The sequence below is a fragment of the Podarcis liolepis genome (assembly GCF_965112155.1).
Source record: "Podarcis liolepis genome assembly, chromosome: 12".
Classification (NCBI taxonomy): Eukaryota; Metazoa; Chordata; class Lepidosauria; order Squamata; family Lacertidae; genus Podarcis; species Podarcis liolepis.
In genome coordinates, this window is record NC_139563.1 from 52,237,119 (window position 1) to 52,243,118 (window position 6,000).

The following is a 6,000-nucleotide window of genomic DNA, read 5'->3' on the forward strand; positions in this document are numbered from 1 at the left end:
TATAGCAAATATTGCTTCACTATTCCTGCCTTTATATATTCTTTCACTCACCATGGTGTCACCGGAAGCAAGACACTTCACTCTGCAAAAAGGTGTCAGTAGTCTGACTGAACAACCTGAATTTAGGGACCTCCTAACTATATTTTCCAGTGTTGTTGTTGCTGCTGCGCAGTATTTGCCACCTGAGGCAGGTGCCTCATGTTTCCTAATGATAGGGTAGGGCTGGCTTAGGTTTAAATCCCTGCTCAGGATCTATAGCATGGCCTAACTTACTTCACAGGGTTGCTCTAAAGATAAAAGGGAAAGAAACCATGTGTGCGTGTGCAGCCTTGAACCGCTTGGGAGAAAAATGGGGTATGAAGAACAGTAAAATAATAATAAATTATTCTGTGTTATCCCCTTTTTATGAAATGGATTTTCCACTGCGTGTTAAACTCTCCCAGCAAACAAGCTCTGATGCTCTCAGCTTACCATGCTCTACCACAATGGCTCTCATCCTGTGCACTAGGGCTCCCCAAACTTGGAAACTCTCTGGCTGTTCTGGACTACAGTTCCCATAATCCCTGACCACTGGTCTTGCTAGCTAGGGATGATGGGAATTGTAGTCCAACAACAGCTGAAGACCTAAGTTTGGGAAACCCTGCTCTACACAGATAACCATAGCTCCTGCACAGTGTGCTTATTCTGCCCCCTGCAGCAGCCAATAATTGAGCCTAGGGGGTGAAACACACTCTTAATCCTAGGGCTACTTAGTCAGATCAGATGACTCAGCTGTTACAGCTAAACCTGGAATACGACCCGCTGTCTGGCTTAACGTAATCAGCCATTTAAATTTAGAACCGAGCTAAAGGCTCGGATAAAAATTGGCTGTCTATGAATTGTTTTAAAATTTAGGTAATCTAAGTCTCTGGAACTCAAAAACAAATGGCTAAAAGCTCAAGATTGTGTAACTTCCGTAATTTAGCTTAAAAATGAAAGGAGACAGGTAGATTTTAAGAGATACCTGTCCACACACCCTCTACGTTTATTTTTTTTATAAGATATTTATTAAGATTTTCAAAAAATTACAAAATAAAAAGAAAAAAGAAAAATACAAAATAAAAATAGTTAAAAAACAGTTCAGTCTTTCCATCACATATTTTTCATTTGCTTATTTCCCGGACCTCCTCACGCCTTCCTTTTCTGTATTCCATTTCAAATTGTTAATTCAGCAAATCCCTCCCCTCTTCATTCATCTTAATCTTCAATTTTTAAATATTATAACATAAATTTTTTACCTATTAATAACCATTTTCTCATATTCCCTTATAGCATTACAGCAAAAGACCACTTAGTTTCTATCCAACATCATTCTAACATTCATTAATTTTACAGTATTTCTGTAAATAATCTTTGAACTTTTTCCAATCTTCTTCCACCGACTCTTCTCCCTGGTCTCAGATTCTGCCAGTCATTTCTGCCAGTTCCATATAGTCCATCACCTTCATCTGCCATTCTTCCAAGGTGGGTAGATCTTGCACACACCCTCTACGTTTAGTTTCATGGTGTGGCTTTGCATCAAGGTTACAAACTCTCATTTTGATAAGGTCTTTCAAGCCCTGCTTCCAACAGCCATTCAGGACCCACCTGGACACTCATTAGTACCTGGAGCAAAGAAATCTCCTCCCCTGTGCTTCTGGATCTTCTCAAGTCTCCTTCCACCTGTCTTTTTACACTAACTCTCTTATTCGTGCACTTTCTTGCAAGTTTATTATACTTTTTTGGATACCGTTCAAGTCTTTTTAACTTGCTGATGTGTCCGCCCCCGTCCCCCAAAAACGATTTAAGTATTATTATTACTACCACCATTAACTAACAACCAGCAATTTAAGTTGGGCCTGCAAATACACTGGCAGCTTATGCAGCTGGTACATAAGTTGTGTTATTTGCTCCAATAACTTGGAACCCACAAGAAACCAGGCAGCTGCAGTCTTCACAAGCCAAAGCTTCCAAGCTATCTTCAAAGGCAGCCCCACATAGAGTGCATTACAGTAGCCAAGCATGAATGTAATAGTGTCAAGAACAATTGCGGCTAAGTCCACTTTCTCTAGATGGGGGTACAGCTAGGGAAGCCCTGATAGCACTGACTGCAGTAGAACCCTCAAGCTAGACATTTGGAGGCCATGAAACTCCATCCAAGATCCATTCCACACCTCCATGCAGATCAGCTTCCTGACTCTACCATACCTCCGTCTTAATTTAAGATACCTACCAGATGTCCTCCCAATATATCTGATTTAAACAGATTCATTCTGAATCAAACACCTGTCATCACTAAGGGTAGATTGTTCGCTGTTTAAGTAGGCAATCATCTTAGATTGCATAATCCTGTGATATACATTCACATGTAAAGCAGCCTTGAAAAACCAATCACAAATATAATAATTGAATCAACTGAGCCTGAATACTGCAGCAATCATACCATGACAGCTATACTGTGTCAGTTTACACACTGAAGCTATCTCATCTATCTAATGCATGTGCGTAGTGAAAACCATATGGCACCTTCTGATGCCAATATTTCTCCCAGTTTTCATCTAACCTAAATGCCCCTACCTCCAGTATGATTTTTACTTTCACCACCAAGAGCTTTCAAGTTTTAGGTTTTAAGGGACTGAGAGCTTTCAAGCCATCTGCCCTGAAAAGACAGGTGTTCCCCTTCCATTTAGTTCATATTATTGTATATTACTGTTCGTCATTATTAAATGTATGATCACCACTTGGTCATCATTGGAATAGCAGGGGGAATTTGCATTCTAAAACAAGATACCTCATATAACTCACAAACCTTGAGAGGCAGCATAATACACAATTTCAATGCAAAGGTATAAAAGGCAGTGTGGCTTTTCAAAGAATGAACTGAATTCCATGTGCTGCGAAAAAAGAATCTACACTCAAAGAATTGCACAACCGACATTTAATATTTCTCCTTCAACCCCTCTTTCAGAAACTTTCTTTGTATGACCCCAACACCATTCCTCCATTCACAAGAGCCTCCTTACCCTTTTGAGAAGACAGCGTGAGTTCCACCAAGAAATGTTGCTTGTTTCCAATCTTTGAAAGAGTTACGACTTCCTTTCTCCCACCGGCCGCCTTTTAGCAAGCACCATGAATGGCATGTGTTCCTTCGGCAGTCGAGACAGATATGTAAGGGGCAGGGCACCACAGGAAAGTCGCAAAGGCATGTCTTGATAGAATAGTGGAGGCCTGTGCCAGCGGCAATATCAGGCCGTGCCAGATTCCAGGCGCTGTGTTGATCTAGCACCTGTTATGGTTCGTACACATTTGACAATCAGCTGTTCGGCTAATATTAACCAATGAAATGTCTGTTTTAAAAAACGGGGAAGTCAGTGCCTCTGCACAGAGAAGCAGATTTGTATAGATGCACAAAGATAAGCACATTTTTTTTTACAAAAAAGTTTACATCCATATTGTTTCAACTACAGATGGTCATTTAAAATGGGTAACATTAGTAATGGGTGAACTCTGCTAGCTCAAATTGGAATCAAAAATTAAGTTGTCTTCTGAGAGCACCCTCCCAGTTCAACCATACCTCCCAGTTCAACTGCTGTATTTCTCCCCTGCCCCCATCACTCCACAACTTCTGCACACTAATCACAACTCACCCAGAGGTATGCAAAGGCTTTTGAAAAGGATCTCTAGGAAACAACATTAACAACTTATTTCATTTGCAAATTGTTTCCCTTGATATATTATGGAGTGATTTAAAATATAATAAAAACATTTACGTATAAAAATATTGCATGTATAAAAACAATTCTTTAAAATAACCAGATTACACACACACACAACTTACTATAACAACACATACATAAATTTACTTTAAATCCATGCATACTTTAAATGCATCAGTTGAGATTAAAGCTCTCCATTTAGAAGGTTGTCTTTAGCAAGAACCAAATTCCATTGGGCAGGTGTCACCACACTAAAGGCCTGATTCTGATATGAAGTACGGATTCTGCCCCCCAAAAGTAATGGTCAAATCAGTATGGTACACAGGCAAAATAGGGTTCAAATAGATAGAATCATAGAATCATAGAGTTGGAAGAGACCAGAAGGGCCATCGAGTCCAACCCCCTGCCAAGCAGGAAACACCATCAGAGCACTCCTGACATATGGTTGTCAAGCCTCTGCTTAAAGACCTCCAAAGAAGGAGACTCCACCACACATGGTTATACATGGCTCAGCAACCTATACAATGTTGATCCAACAAGTGACATGTCCCATTGAGTCCCTTTATATGGATATGGGACAGGCACAACTTCAGTTTCGAAAGCAAACGGGAACTCCTTCTGGTGGGCTGAACCTGAGCTATGAGCTAGGGGGTGTCAGGATTGAAAGAAAGGCTGGAATGGGAACCAAGGGTGAAGTGGGTGATGCTACAATGGTCTATGCTGCCTGGACTCTTGCTGGTATTTGGTTTCTCATCTGTATCTCCTCCCAGGGTGGCTTCTCTGTTTCTCAAGGACATGGCACAGCCCCACTCGCAAGACCTCTTCCAGGAGTCACCAGGCAACTCCTCCTATGTCCACCACTGCACCCTGTGCTGGTCTGACCAGACCCTTCCGGATGTCTCCTCATGACCTTGCTGATAAAATGGTATCTGCAGGATGCCCTCTCCTGCAGAACAGAGCAATCTGTTGGGTATGTAAGGGCAGAGTAGTCTCTGAATTACTTACACACAACATACCTCAAGGCAGTTCCTAAACCCTGGGAGCAAGGGCACATTGTTGATCTCTTCCCAAATTCCAGTTCCTTCTCATTCCTCCAAGATTTGGTTCCCACTGATTTTGGAAAAGACTATCTCTACTTACCCACAAATAGGGATGTAGGAAGGCAGCATTTTCAGTTCTGACATATATTTGTCACAAACAGCACTGTTTCTGTTCTTGTACCTTTCAGTTTCTGCCAAATAAAACGTCTCACTGTCTGCAATTTAACTTATCTTTGTTTCAATGTAAAGGAAATGTCAACACTATGTAAACAAACAAACCCATGATTGGTTGTGTAGCATTTGTGAACTTAGAAACAACAACAATTATGTGAACTAGTATACATAACATTTGCTTGATGGATTTCCATTCCTGACCTCAGATCAACATGCAAACTACAGTGATTTCTGCTTCCCTCTCTGTTTTTGTCAAAATTCTCCAACATCCATAGCCATGAGCAAGCTTCACAGAACTGAAAGGGTCTCACTTCTGAGCAGATATGTCCAGGATTACACTGTAAAATGACAACAGCATGCCTGCAGTGAAGGAAAGATTCAGTTGCATTATATTCCCACTATTCCTCTCCATTATTCCACATTTCATTTCCCATGGTGTTGCCATTCTGTATTGTTGTAGTTCACAAATTTTTCTTTCTATCTTGCACATTTTTGGTTCCAGTAAGCTTGAAAGCAGGTCAACAGGTTGCTGAGAAAGCTGGTAATGAACATCCAAGGTCTGTGGAGGGGACTGAATGGAAGAACGGGATCCTTTTAATTTGCTACATTCATTTTCAAGTTAAGTGTACTAGGGTCGCCATATTTCAAACAGTGAAAATATATATATTCCAGATATACCCAGGAAATTCTGGACATGTAGCAACCCTAAGTGTACCAATGGCCACTTGACAAATAATTTGATGGTAACCTTTAAAAGGGATGCGGGTGGCGCTGTGGGTTAAGCCACAGAGCCTAGAACTTGCCGATCAGAAGGTTGGTGGTTCGAATCCCCGCGACGGGGTGAGCTCTGGTTGCTCGGTCCCTGCTCCTGCCAACCTAGCAGTTCGAAAGCATGTGAAAGTGCAAGTAGATAAATAGGTACCACTCCAGCGGGAAGGTAAACGGTGTCTCCATGCACTGCTGTGGTTCGCCAGAAGCAGCTTAGTCATGCTGGCCACATGACCTGGAAGCTGTACGTCGGCTCCCTTGGCCAATAAAGCGAGATGAGCACC

The 6,000-nt window shown here is 41.5% G+C and overlaps 1 protein-coding gene across 3 annotated transcripts in view; it reads right to left on the bottom strand.

Moving 5' to 3' along the window:
• Nucleotides 1–3,251, bottom strand: part of ARPP21 (cAMP regulated phosphoprotein 21) — a 249,595-nt gene extending 246,344 nt beyond the window's left edge. For all 3 annotated transcript variants that reach the window (XM_083468012.1, XM_083468009.1, XM_083468020.1), the window contains exon 1: nucleotides 3,042–3,251. The gene's annotated coding sequence lies outside the window, so the exon portion shown is untranslated. The remainder of the gene's footprint in view (nucleotides 1–3,041) is intronic.
• Nucleotides 3,252–6,000: the final 2,749 nt, after the last annotated feature.